Raw genomic sequence first — 14,823 nt, forward strand, 5'->3', positions numbered from 1 at the left:
CAAAGAAAATGCACTGAGGACAGATCAGGGAGGAAACGGGCAACAGTTATACTAATGCAGTGATGGGCGATTCTTCTCAAAGCAGCCTTCGCTGTTTTCGTACCGTCTCCACGATAAAATCAGCAGTGGGAAGGGAAAAAAATAAAAGCTCACCGAACTTCAGTTGGAAGGCTTGAATTACAACCCTCGCTTTACTTCTGTGGTTCCCTGGACAAATCACTAACTTTCTTAGCACTTCTGTTTCTTCATCTGTGACATGGGGACAATGGTATACACCGTTGTGATTGACCCACCAACCTCCATAACCCTTCCCTGGTAAGAGCATCTTAAATTCATTGGGGGAAATAACCTTCCTCTGCTTCAGGATCCAATGCGCCCTCCCCTGTTGAGTCTTGACAGGGCTCTGTCGGTAAAGGCTCTGCTGACCCAGGAGCAGGGTACTGACCCCAGTTGGGCCCATGAGACTCTCTCCCCCGATCCTTGACTCTTAACCATAGGGTCCCAAGGATGGACACGATGAGCCGATACATCTCTGGCTGGTTTTTCAACTGCTCCTTCAATTATGTGAGTCTTCTATATCCTCCAGATAAAGCCACTTTTGGCTGCAGTTAGCCAAAATTGGTTTCTGTAGCTCACCACCAAAAAAGTATAATCATCCTGCATTTGATAATTGCCCAGCCACCTCACAGATTGTTCTGAGATCAGATAGACCCTGGGTGTGAAAGCATTTTACTAACCAAAACGGTCTGTACGGATATTGGCATTTCTACCATGTGGGGTCAAACTCTCAAGGTGCACACTGGGCGGCATGAGTCCTGGACGCTGTGAAATCTCCATCACGTTGGCCTAGAAAGATCTGGGACCAACGGTGCCAAGGAATCTCCCCTCAGGACGAGAACAGCCGACACGCTGCCTGCCCCCACCCCATCTGCATGGCGTTCTCTGCTCCAGCCTGAGCTCCTGGCCGGGCAAGGGCTGGCTGGTGCCCGCTTCAGGCAGGCAGGGCTGCAGGCATCGTGAGCTAGATTAGCTCATGGATTAGCTAATGGATTAGCTGAGAAAAATTCTCCCCGCCCTCGGAGGCCAACTAAATAAACAAGGGGAGAACATAACGTCAGAATGAGCTTCACTGCCTGAAGCACTAGGCACGGCCAGAGTGATGCGAGAGCTGGAATGACTTTTATCGAGATGCTTTTGAAAATGCTCAGCAGTTTTGATGCTGATGACTGAGCTTGCTGTTTTCTCGCTTTTCCTCAGTGGCTCTTTCCAGCCATGATATATGGGCCCAGAGTCCCAGGTTTGTTCTTTTGAAAGAAAGAGCTTTACAGTGAAAGTCAGGGGTGAGCTCGGAGTCTGCCAACCAGCTGAAGGTCTTCTAAACAGCAGTCCAAAAGGTAAGTGCTCGGGGCACCTGGGTGGCTCAGTTAAGTGTCGGACTCATGGTCTCGGCTCAGGTCATGATCTCATGGTTTCGTGAGTTCTAGCCCCGCATCGGGCTCTGTGCTGACAGCACAGAGCCTGCTTGGGATTCTCTCTCTCTGCCTCCTTCCCTGTCCCTCCCCCACTCACACCGTCTCTGTCTCTCTCGAAATAAATAAATAAACTTCAAAAAAGAAAAAAAAGGGTAAGTGCTTATCCCAGTGCTTTCTGTTGTGCAGCATCTAAAGGAAACTTAAACCTTGAGTAGACAGAAATGGTTATAGAAATGAGCCACCCTTGCCTCTCTGTGTTGAGTCGTCCTTACAGAGGAGAATGCTGCAGAAGAGGCATTGGGTTCCTCAATTTAGGGTCCAGCATGCACAGCATTCTCTGCATGAAACCCAATTCCTGCCTCACACTCCCCTGCTGACCAGGAGGACACAAGCCACAGGGGAAAGTCCGCCCTGTGCAGAACCGGCTTCATTCAAAGGTAGAAGCATGCAAAGTGCCCGAAGGAAAGCCACCACAAAGTTTTCTGGACATTCCAAATGGAACACGGAGACAACAGAAGAGTTGGTACAGGGGTCGCCCGGATGACGGCACAAGCAGGACATGTCAAGGTGGTGGGGGTGGCAGGAGAGAAGCTCAGAGTAAAGTCAAGTGCGAGGGTGTGGCCGCCAAAAACAGGAGGGAAGGCTCGCTGGGGGTAACTGGGCCAAAGCCACAGTTAATAAGTGACAGGGGCACCTGGGTGGCTCAGTTGGTTAAGTGTCCCACTCTTCATTTCAGCTCAGGTCTGGATCTGACAGTTTGTGGGATCGATCCCCACATCTGGTCCTGCACTGGCAGTGAAAAGACTGCTTAGGATTCTCTCTCTCTACCTCCCTCTCTGCTCCTCCCCTGCTTTTGCACGCACTCTCTCCCAAAAGAAATCTAAAAAATAATAATAACATAAGTGACAAATGCCACACTTTGAGCCCAGATCTGTATAACACTTCCACAAACCAGAGAGAACTCACCGATGCTTCATTTTTCAGATCCTGGCACATATACACAATGCCAAAAAGTCTACAAAGGATGGGGTGCCTCAGACATGGCCTCTGACATCATGAGCCCTAGGATCCAGCTGAGGGAGTGTGTGTGAAGCAGACCCCCCAGCCCACACCCTCTCCCCTAAGCATGTAGGCAGGATCTTCAGCAGCCCGATCCCAAAGTACTCCTAGGACCATCCAAAGGGAACATTCCATGCTCCCAGGCCAGACGTCCAGCCGCACCTACCACCCCTCCTCTTCTCTCAGACCCTCATGTCAGTGCCCATGACCCTGAGGACTGGGGTAGGGTGACCCACCTTGGCACTGCTTACTGTGCCCATGTGAGCACAGCTGTCCTTATAGGTGCTGTCTCCTGATGCTTTGGGTACCAGAGGAGTGCAGGATCTGATAGAAGGAAGAGCCCTGTGTTCCATGGCTCACAAAATCTTCCCTGAAAATACCTGTATGTGTGTGTGTGTGTGTGTGTGTGTGTGTGTATTGAGAAAGGGAGAGAATGTTCATAAAAGGATAACTATATAAGGCACAATGTGACCAATGACCAATATCAAAAGCATAATGCCCTTTGATGAAATATCAATCTTCACAGAATGCCTTTCAAGGAAAGTAAAATCTATTCAAGAATTAAAAGACAGAGAAGGAAAAGGCTCCTTCATGCATCCTTTCATAACTCCCAATACTCCCTCTATCGGAGCACTTCTCACACAAAATTGTACTTGCCTATTTATTTCTCTATACCCTCCAGTGATCTGTAAGATCCATGATGGAAGGTCTTGTGTAGTTTTTGTTTTACATCATAATATAGAGGCCTTTTGGAGTGTCCAACTCATAGTAGGTGTGCGATCAATACTGAACAGATAGATGGATGGATACATGGATGGATGGAAGGATAGAAGGATGGATGGATGCATAGATGGATGGATGGATGGATGGATGGAAGGATGGATGAATGATTACATGGATGGATGGATGGATGGATGGATGGATGGATAGGTGGATGGAAGGATGGATGAATGATTACATGGATGGATGGATGGATGGATGGATGGATGGATAGGTGGATGGAAGGATGGATGAATGATTACATGTATGGATGGATGGATGCTTAGTTGGAAGGATGCATGAGTGGTTGGGAAGATGGACATGAGAACTATATGGACAAAAGGTGTTCTTTGTATGTATCAAGATGGACCCTTCCTTGCTTTCCTTGATAATTTTCCAAAAACACCTATTTAGCATTCCTTGGAGACTACAGGTATATCACACTACAGAATAATTGTAATTGCCAAAATTCCTTTTCAGTGAGAGCACCAGGTAACAGAAACATGTGAATGAGATCAGAAGGATGGCCAGTGTAAACAGGAGCAGGAACCAGAGAACCTATATGCAGAGTGATTACTTAGGCAGGCAAGAACAATGAACAACGCCAAATGGGCTATCCTCAACTTGAAAAAAAGTTATGGACAGATTTAGTCTAGAATTTCTTGGGCAACCATGTGGCATAGGGAAAATGCCCAGGACTTGAACTGAAACATCTGGCTGGGTTCCAATCTGCCACTTATTTACTCTAATATTATGCACAACTCACTCAGTCTCTCTGGTGCTTTAGTGACTTCACCTGCAGAAGGGCAATAATAATAATACCTAGTCTTCCTGGTAAGTAGGAGGACTAAAGAAATTATGAAGGTGAAAGTCTATCAACTGGCGGGCACCTTACAAATGCCGATATTCATAGTCAAACCTTCAACCAACCTGTGGACATAGGAATATCAAAGAGCATCCTTATCCATTTCCAAGTGACATTGAGACACAGGGGATCCAAGTAAGTTACCTCAAGGGTTGATGCTAGATAAAGCTATGAAAGTCTGCTCCTCAGGGCGCCTGAGTGGCTCAGCCAGTTGACCATCTGACTCTTGATTTTGGTTCAGGTCATGACCTCACGTTTTTTGGGTTCAAGTAGAGTGTTGAGCTCTGCACTGACAGTGTGGAACCTGCTTGGGATTCTCTCTCTCCCTCTCACTTTCTGCCTCTCCTGTGCACTTGCTCTCTCTCTCTCTCTCTCAAAATAAATAAATAAAAACTTTTACAAAATTATAAACAGAAAGAAGAAGGAAAAAGAAAGAAAGAAAGAAAGAAAGAAAGAAAGAAAGAAAGAAGGAAGGAAGGAAGGAAGGAGGGAAGGAAGGAAGGAAGGAAGTCTGCTCATCTCCTGGGCCTGACCTTCAGACTCTGCCCCTGGGGCTCCACATGACAGGAGACAGCTAGCTAAGACCTTCAAGAAACACCAGGACATCCCAGCTCTGGGAGACACATGTGATCTTATGATGGTGCTTTATAACATAAATTTTAAGTACAAATACCACTGCCTTTCAGGCCATCCTTTGTACCCCCTGCGTATCTGGGCAGAAGATGAGCGATGGTGTGCCCCCTACCCTAAATTTGACACCTTCAGCCATTGGAGGTACTCATTGGATGTCAGGATTCTCTCAGATAGTCTGGATTTGGGACCTTAAAGGTCACCTAGTTCAACCCTGTCCTTATGAAAATGAGGAACGTATGTGCTAAAGAAGTGATATGATTTACTGAATGCCCATGATCTATTGGCCCTGGGGACTTCAAAGTAGTTACTGCATATGGCAGTAAAGAAATAAGAATAAGCATGAAATTCTAATTTATGAATTCTTTTGAGGACACAGATGGGAGGAAAATGCAGGAGTGCTCTTTATCAAGCGCTGCTGCCCATGGCAACATGATAGTGTCTCTTGACTAATGAGGACTTTGGGGGAAGTTACCATTTAATATAAATGTGAGTCGTAGTCTGCCTTGGGTCTTCAGGCAGAGTTCTCTTTCGATTCTGCCCCAAGGCCAGATGGCAGGATTGTGGCTGCAAAAAGATTAAATAAAATGCACATCTTACTCAAGGACAAAGAAATTGAGCGCATCTCAAAGGCCTCTCATTAGGCTCTTCTCTCTACTCCCACCCCATTGTAAGTTACTACAAAGACCATCCCAGTACATTTAAGACACTGCGCCAAAGTGACAACCCAGCCCTGGAACAACTGTCTAGGGCACACCGTCTGAACTTGAGCTAACGAGGTGGAGTACCAAGTACATCATAGATTGAAATACAATATTGGTAGATGCACTCTCCAGGGAGGCTTCTAAAAATAAAGCTCAGGGAGCAGCGCAAACATTCTGCTGAGGTAGCAGAGAGGGGCCTAGGGCATTGTGTGGCCTCTGTGTGAGCAGGAGTCCATGATCAGATGGATGGAGCTGGACGTCACCAGCCACATATGAAACCGACTCTCCCTTGGAGCTTCAGAGTAGGTAGTGAGGACGTGGAACAACAAAGGTTCCATGTGCAAAGATGGGGGGGCTTGAAGTGTAAGATCCGGAGGCCCAACCCTCTTCAATCTTTGCTTTTTCCTTTGTATCCTCCTAATTACTATTTTCTACATCATCAGCACTAGATTTACCTTTGCCCCGCAAGAGAACAGAGTGTGTTTCCTTGTGCCCACAGAAATACCAAGTTGAAAGATTTGAGAAGGTAAAGAGAAATGAAATTGAATGGAAATCAACGTATACCTGTTGTGCTAGGTACTGGTTATACAAAGCCCATGGGAAAGCTGTAGAGTCTTGAGCCAGATCCTTGCCACCTCAGTAACTTAGTCATCTTGCGTATAAAGTGTAGTCAATGGAAATTAATACTTACCTTGCATAGTTGAAAAGGACAAGAGATGGTGACTCCGAAGAACTTGATTCTCAACACCTGGAAGCTGTCAAGGTGCAGGCTTGCCCTTGAGAACACCACAAATCAGAGCCTCTGCTCTCTGGGTCTTTGTACAACCTCCTTTCCACGTACACCTAGGGAAAAGGGCACTGCACACAGGGTGTCCTCAGGCAGCAAAGCTGTACAGACCTTCTGAAGGACAGTCAGCATCGACCCAGGACCCAAATGGAGGAACTGACCAGGTCTGCTCTGCACCTGCCATTACAGTGCTGGCAGGGGAGGTGAAAATTCCCCGAATGCACCTGACCATCTGAGCAATGGTACACTGGGAGGCAGGTAGATAGATGCTTCCCGAGCTGAGTGTTGAGTAGCACAAAGTGGACCCCCTGTGGCCCACAGACCTGCCGTTCTCACAGGGCTTAGTGGATCCATTCTCATTACAAGTAGCTGAACCTTGCTTCAGTCTCCCCAGCATTGCAATGTCCAGTTAATGAGTCAGGTGCAATTATACATCACAGGCAAGTGTCAGAGCCTCTTCCTTCATTTGTCTGGACAAGGAAATGTTACTCCCTAATGAATGGTCACTTACGTATAAACTCAAGTCAGTTTAACATGGATCTGGGCCAGGCACACACAAGGCATGGAACTATGCTCTCCACAGGCTGAGAAGTCACAAACGCTGCACTCGTGGAAAGCTACATATAGTGCAAGGGAGCTACGATAGCAGGTAAATATCATTAAAAAAAATACAGAACAAAACTGGGAAAGACTTCATGTCATGTTGACCCAGGGGACCAGAGCAATTCCCAGTTGTACCAGGATTTGATTTTTCATTTATTAAATCAACCACAATTTCTGAGCTCATGGTATGTACCCACCAACACGTTAGAGCTGTGGATATTCTTGCAGACAGGATCGGAGAGAGAACCCGGGTCTGTGCTGGTCAGTCGGGACATCCCATTTCTAGAAAAGGATCACCTGAACAAAGACCTTCTGTGGATGCTCCAATCCTGGGCTCATCCTCAGATCCCAAATTCCCTTTAATTTCATTTTTAATCCAGAGTTCAGGGCCACGTGGCCACCACAAAACACTTTTTTCAGTCCGCTCTTTAAGATCCCATCCTGGAAGTACTGGGAGTGAATGCCTCAGCGGTCTCAGCTCCCTGCCACGCCGGGCCCAAGTCCCAGGAGCCCCTTGTGCTGACCAAATCACCAGTTGTGGTTTCAAGCCACAGTTGTGCAAGCCGTCATTTTCCCTTCTCAGATTGCTAGGTTCTGTTCTCATACGCATGCCAGGCTCATGAAGCTGTGCAAGGTTCAGGAAGTGAATTCCTCTGTAGGCAAGTGATTTATAATGTTACAGCTGTAGGCCCACACACTGTCAGAATAAATCTAGTTCAATTTTTTCCAAGTTCTTCTTCACCATTTATCTTTCCTTTGTTTCCTCTCCCTGCCTTGTCCAATCCATCCTAACACACACACACACACACACACACACACACACACACACACAGGCACGCATGCACGCACACGTGCATGCAAGGCCCACAGCCCCTCCATTTCATTCTCATGTCCCAGGGCTGGGGTCGGATTCCCTTCTGGGGCCACATCCCCATTTCTGTGGTCCTACTCACTGGCTGGCCAAGCCCGGGGCTTGGGACCCAGCTGGAAAGCCTAGCTCAAAATGTCAACCTCAAAGGTGACTCCAATAGTGAGAGTCTTCAGATGGGATGGATATGGTCCATGCGCTGGCAGACAGGCCAAGCCAGCTGAAGTCAGCAGAACCTTCCTGGGAGTCTCTGTCCAAATGGTGTCATTAATAATCAAGAAAGGTAGCTAATAAGCAAGCACGGTGTGTTGCTTTCAGATGGCAGAAGCAGACCCGGGTATCTTGCAACCGTTCCAGCAACCTCCAAGAACCACAGTGCCATACACAGTAAAGTGAAATCTGGTTGTCCACCCTGGGGCGGGGTGGGGGGGGAGGCGTCTGTGCCTTTGACTTTAGGATAAGCGATGGGTCAATGTGAGGAACGGTTTTGTGACTCGGCATTACATCTCCTTCTACTGTGCAATTCTGCCTTCCTGTTTTCAACAGGTTGGGGGAAGGTAAACAGCTAATCTCAAGGTACTTTTCCTCCTGCCCCTTCTTTTTCTTGTAGACTTAAGAAAACATCTACACCACTTTCACAGTTGTTCTTAAGCTACTGGCCCTGGCCCTCGCCAGGGCACCAGCCCTGCCCCTCCGTGTCTCTTGCAGGAAGCAAAAGCAGGAGCATTTGCCCACACAGTTTCAACGGCCTGTATTCTGGCCCCAGATCAGAAACTTGGAACGACGGGGTTTTTAATTCTACCCTGCTTGTTGGATTTCTTGGAGTCTGCTTGGATTTCCCTCCACAGTGTCAGCCAGGAAGGAAGAGCTGCCACACTGTTCTCCCAAAACTTGGGTCAGTTCAGATGCCCTCCCCATCTCTGGCTTTTGATGGTAAAGTCAAAAGAGAGAAATGTACTGAATTCTGTCTGTACCAATTCCAACAAATGTTATGAATAGGTAATCATCTGCTCCCAGCAAGAAAACGCCTCCTTGAGAGGGAAGCAGACACGTTGAAACAGAGGCAGGAGGAAATGCCTTAGCAGACAGGCCACAGGCGGGTCAAGACTGCAAGGATGTATCAAACCGGACGAGTCTCTGAGGTGGAGGCAGAGTTGACACCCCACTGCTATAGGTCCAGGCAGCTCTTTAGAACTACACAGGAGCTTGATTCGTCTTGATCTACTTATCAGATTTCACTTAAACTTATTAAAATCAGGTTTGTCCATTTGAAAACCATCAAGTCTCGTGGTTGGACAAGGCTTCTCTCTGATGCTTACAAATGGGGTGGTCATCAAAACTCCATCCCCTCGAAGAGATCTGCTGGAGGGGGTCCCTCATGCTGAGGCAGCACCACTTGGTGTCCTGGCCTGGGCATGTGCCCCCAAACGGCCCAATGGCCCTTCAGCTCTCTTCACCAAGAACCAATCACAGGCCTCTGCCAGTTTCCCTTGCAGCGTGGTTTGGGATGCCCACATGGATCTGGTTCTTCTCCTCTCATGGTGCCCCCATTCGATATCACCCCTTTAAGGAGCAGTGCCCCTGGCAGACCCCAGCTGTAAGCCACGGGGGGCCCAACTAAGCCAGAATCAGACGATCACAGCTCTCCTTCCAAAATTACACTCTTGGGGCACCCGGGTGGCTCAGTCGGTTGGGCATCCGACTTCAGCTCGGGTCATGATCTCGTAGTTCCTGGGTTTGAGCCCCGTGTTAGGTTCTATGCTAACAGCTCAGAGCCTGGAGCCTGCTTCAGATTCTCTGTCTCCCTCTCTCATTGCCCCTGCCCTGCTCACACTCTGTCCCTCTCTCTCTCTCAAAAATAAATAAACGCTTAAAAAATAATAACAAAACAAATACATAAATAAATATAAATACAGTACTGAATATTAACTTTATTCTCAACCAACCTTTAGCCTGTCTTATTCCTGTACCCGCTAAATCCCATTACCAGACCCTGGACTTCTGCAAATCGTTTTCTGGACCTACAGGCTGGGCCTTTTGTTTGCCGGGTATTTTCACTTAAAAGGAGACAGCTAAACCACAAATCACTTAGGGCACACCCATCCACATCCTTCTAATGTTTCCTCAGAACCAACAACAACAAAAAAATCCAGCAGGAGAACAAGAACCGTCAAGTTGAAATGAAGACCAGACCACATTTCATGTAGACAATTACTGGCCTATGAATTTTAGTCAATTATTAATTCAAGCCCCTTGGTATCCGGGCAGCCTGAAAGAATGAAGGCATCTATCAAAGCAAGTTGCTCGGGTGACAATGACCGTGGGGCCACCCTCTCGCTCTGGCCCTCTCCGGGGTCGAGACATGCACTGCTGCAGCTCACCGGCCTCCGGGTGTTGGTGAGGCTGGGGGAAAGCCCCGCAAATCAGTGATCTCCCGCCCAGACCAACTGGTCCCCAGGCTCCCCCACCACGAGTGGGCTCCCACACTAGATTCTGTCACCAGAAAGTATCAGCACGATCACTGGGTTGTCCCGCTGCAGGTGTTAAGGGCAAGCTTCCATTTCCTCCTTGATTTCCAGTCTCTAAATTGCACTGGTAGGAAGAGAGGAAGAGGAGGGAAGGGGAAGGCAAAAAAAGAAAGAGAAAAGAAGAGGGAGAGGCTAGTCGCAAATATGAGCCTGGCACCTCTTTAAAAAAATGGACAGAACTACGTACGGAAGCGCTTGCATTTTGTAGGAGAGCAAGCTTGTAAGAGGGGTAATAGGATACTCACTGACCCCCTGACTTGGGAGGAGGCAAAAGCCTCCCCTTCCCAGATGCACTGGCAGAGGACGTCCTAGGACATCAAGCCACCGGGGAAGGAGTCCGACGCCCTGAGCACAGAAGGTCGAACAGGAGGGTCATCCGCAGAGGCTCTGACTGAAGTGAGCCTGAGCGACAAGCCCTCCCTGAAACAGATACTGGCTCTCGCTCACTGTCAAGGGTGAACCAGAGTTCTTGCCTGCTAGCTGGGCTTACAAATGGATCGCCAAAGATCGTTCTTCCCGATGACCCTCTTTTCCCCTCCTGGGGGTTTTATAAATCACTTTTAATTGCCAGCCCTCACGTCCTCCTTTGGACTCACTTCTTTTACGTGGCTTTTCGTGAAAAGGAAAGCCGAGCGCGCTGAGAAGCAGTTTGAGTTTCTCCCCGAACGTTTCCATGACTTTGTCGTTGTTATGACTCTGATGTGGGGGCTGTGTTGGCCAGAGGCACCAACTCCACTTACACACAGCTGGCAAATGAAAACAATATCAGCACATCTCCGCTGCACAGCAGGCTTTTATACGGTGATGCTTCATATTTTACTGCAGTTTCCTTTGGAAATGCTCAAAGCAACGACATCTGTTTCCTTTCATTGGGATTGTTATGTTCTTCCAGCCAAAAAAAAAGGAGAGGATAGAGTTCATTAATTCAGCGTAGTAATAATTACAACGTCCACATAAATTTTGTTGGGTTTGGTGCTTTTAAATGGGGAAGCGTCCACCACCCTCGTCCCCTCCCTCTTTCTTAGTTAAGATGACATAAAACTGGTAAGCCTCAGCGCGACACTCCAGAGGTCTTGCGACCACAAACACTCACCACAGGCTCCAAAGGAAGGTGACATTCCCGGACTGCACCCCTCCCCTCCCTGGGGCCCATCAACGACCCTGGGAATGCACAGGGAGGTGCTCACACTGCGTGCGGTGGGTCAAATCACCACGGACAGAGGGGGGTTTAGACAGCCCCACATTTTATTCCTTGAAGAAGGTAAAAATCTGCCACAGACAAGCAGGGGCAGAAGAGGGGAGTAAAAGCAGTCGGGGCCAAGACATGAAAATCCGTACAACGTTAAGAAGTTTGGACTTCTTCCTAAATGTGTGGAACCCGCTGGAAGTTTTCCTCAGAGGAGTGACTTGAGAATGTGCATTTTTAAAAGATCCCTCTAGCTGCCGTTTGGAGAATGGATTGGAAACTACCAATACCTGGCACAGCCACCCAGGAGGCAGACACCACGACTTGTGTGAGAGCCGATGGTAGCCCGGGTGTGGGGGACACAGTGGGTAAAGGGACACAGGCACAGACTCAAGAGGCATTCGGGACATAGAATTTGTAGGGCATGGTGACCGGTCGGATGGCGGGGAGTCAAGGAAAACGTAGAAGTCAAGGGTGACTGGGTGGAGAGAGGTTGCACTCCCTTGAGACAGGAAATGGTCAAGGAGTGGGTTATGGATGAAGGATAAAAGGCTCGATTTGGGACATGCTGAGTTTGAGGCATCCATACACGCCGCATGGAGAGGAGCACTGGGGTGGATTATGCACACCCGGAACGCAGGACAAAGAACGAGACTAGACACTTAGATTTGAGTCATCAGAGGACACGGGTAACACTTCAGACCATGGGAAGAGAAACAATCAATCAGCAGAACGTGTAGGATGGGAAGAGAGGAGAAAGCAGGACATGACCCCCAAGAAGCTCGACATCAAGGGGAGAGCTGAGGAAGAGACCCGCAAGGAGACCGACGGGAAGAAAAACCAGAAGAGGGTCCTCTGTGTCATAAAAGCTGAGGAAATGTGTCAGGGAAGGCAGAGATGACCAGCAGTGTCATTGGTGCTGTAGCCACAAGATGGTCATCGGTGGCCTTGTTGAGAACCGTGTCGGTGGTGGGGCACCTGGGTGGCTCAGTCGGTTGAGCGTCCGACTTCGGCTCAGGTCATGATCTCACAGTTCGTGGGTTCGAGCCCCACGTCGGGCTCTGCGCTGAAGGCTCAGAGCCTGGAGCCTGCTTGGGATTCTGTGTCTCCCTCTCTCTCTGCCCCTCCCCCACTCACGCTCACTCTGTCTCTCTCTCTCAAAAATAAACATTAAAAAAATTAAAAAAAAAAAAAAAAAAAAGAACCGTGTTGGTGGCAACAGAATCAGGAAATGAATGAGATGTGAGGAGAGCAGACGAACTCTCAAGAAGTTTGGCCATGAAGGGAAGGAGCCTGTAGTCGGGGGGCATTTTTGTTGAACTTGTCAATGAGACCTAAGCAAGTATGAATACAGATGGGAAGGCGCCCTAGAAGGAGCTGGAAGGCACAAGTGGGGAGGAATAACCAATCATAAAGAGAAGTCCTTGTGGAGACGAGAAGGGAGAGGAGCCGCCCCACCTTCTCCACAGCAGCAGCAGCTCTCAAGAGAACAGCTGAGGAAGAAGGAATGTTGTAGATTTGGTAGCAGAAAGTTCTCAAAGTTCTCTCCCATAGTTTCTGTTTGCTCTGAGAGTGAGAAGGGAGGAATGGGGCGGGGGGGGGGGGGGGGGTGTCAGAGATTCGAGAAGAGTGTAGAGATGTTAACATAGCTGAAGGGAGGGAATTCCTACAGCCCCGACCTGAGGAGACCAGTGAAGTGAGGAAGGAAAGAAGGTAGCACCCAGGGAAGCCGGGCCTCACGGCTTCTGGGCTGCAGTCCTCTGAGGGCAAGATGCCGGTTATATACTATACTATTCATCCCGCCATTTACTCTCTACTGACACCAACAGACGGAGGTCCTACTGAGAACCAGGCCTATTCAGAGCCACCAGGCAAACAGTAATGATGGCATAAAGCAGTGTAGCCCAGGGCACTGGCTCAGATTCACCTCAGTTGTCTGCTCAGCTTTCCCCTGAGCATCTTCAGGATTGTCCTTCGGTGAGAAACTCAAAACCTTTTTTTTTTTCCTTTGAACATGCTTATTCGGGCTTTGATTCTGTGTTCCTCCAAATAGATTAGCTTGGTGGTTATGCCAGAATTTGAAGAAGCTGAAGAACAATGGGCCGACTGACTTTGAATTTCCTAAGCTTTCAGGATATGTGAGGGATCTGAGGCCCGTGAAAGCAGCAGACCTACAGTGAGGCTGACCTTATGGTGACTTCCTGGCTCACCTGCCCTGGAGCTGAGTGGACATTTCAGAATGAATGATAATGACTTTCTGTTTAAATGGGTCGTGTCACCTTGCACGTCAGCCCCCTCCATGCAGTACCCTGGGATGGATTCTGTTTGGAAGGCAGAGACGTGACCTTGAAGTGAAATGAAGCAACTGACTGAAATGAGTCCTCAAACATAAGTAACCCAGCAAGCTCAGGTGGGCTGGGACTGAGGTGTGAGCTCAGGGGGGCCAACATCCTTGATTGATTGGGACCCTGGCTCAGAACATCACCACGGAGAGCTCTGTAATGGTCCCATGCTTGTATCATTAAGCAAAGCTACAAACCACCCTGTGCCTCAGTTCCCTCCTTTGTAAAATCAGGATTAAAAAAAAAACCCAAAAAACAAAAAGGGGCGTATCTACCGCACAGGGTTGTCGTATAGATTAAATGAGTTAATATTTCCATGAAGCGTTTAGAATAGTGCCTGGCATGTTGAAAATGCTAAGTAAATAGTATTCTTTTTTTCCATCACAAAATGAAAGTTGGTCAAAGGGACAGGGGACTGGGACGGGGAGGAACCACCGTCCCTTCCCCACTCAGAGGGTAAGTTATGAGGAATGGAAAAAGTGACCGTAAGGTCAGTACCTTCCGTCAACCCCTACGTGAGACCATGTCCTTCACTCATGCCAGGAACTCCGTGTCAGGGCCCACGCTTCCGAGGGAGGGCCTGTGTCACCCCAACACTCTCCTCTGTGCCATGCAGACAACTCAGGGAGCCTCCAGCACTCCACTGTGAGTTGTTCTGACCGAAAAGCTGAGGTAACAGGAGGGCCTTAGCCACTTGGGAAGAGATTACTGAAGTCAAGGGGAAGTTGTAGAAAGGTGACTTTCCAAACCAAAGTGGGGGGAAAGTGGTCTAAAGACAACACAGGAAACGTGAAATCAAGGCTACCCCCGAGGTCGAGGGTGTGCAAACCCCCAGGGAAGCGTCCGGGCCGGCTCTGCCTCACTCTCCCCAGAGGAGAGGCCAACCCTCACCCTCACCGCACGACTCCTCTTACTTCAAAAGGCCTGTAAATTAATTCAGGGTGTTACAAAATCACAAACCCCATTTAAAAGCCATGTTTAAGAAATACAGAGAAACCTCAGAGAGCGCGCCGACAGCGT

The 14,823-nt window shown here is 48.5% G+C and overlaps 1 long non-coding RNA gene across 5 annotated transcripts in view; it reads right to left on the reverse strand.

Annotated features, from left to right (window-relative positions):
* LOC132665752 (uncharacterized) overlaps nt 1-13,043 on the reverse strand; it is a 108,441-nt gene extending 95,398 nt beyond the window's left edge. For 3 of the 5 annotated variants that reach the window (XR_013551291.2, XR_013551289.2, XR_013551288.2), the window contains exons 1-2: nt 6,181-10,865; nt 5,261-5,352 (exon numbers count right to left, since the gene is read on the reverse strand). This is a non-coding gene — a long non-coding RNA (uncharacterized LOC132665752). The other 2 variants (XR_013551294.2, XR_013551290.2) reach the window with 2 other exon arrangements.
* Nucleotides 13,044-14,823: the final 1,780 nt, after the last annotated feature.

The sequence above is a fragment of the Panthera onca genome, chromosome D3, assembly GCF_046562875.1.
Source record: "Panthera onca isolate mPanOnc1 chromosome D3, mPanOnc1 haplotype 2, whole genome shotgun sequence".
Lineage (NCBI taxonomy): Eukaryota > Metazoa > Chordata > Mammalia > Carnivora > Felidae > Panthera > Panthera onca.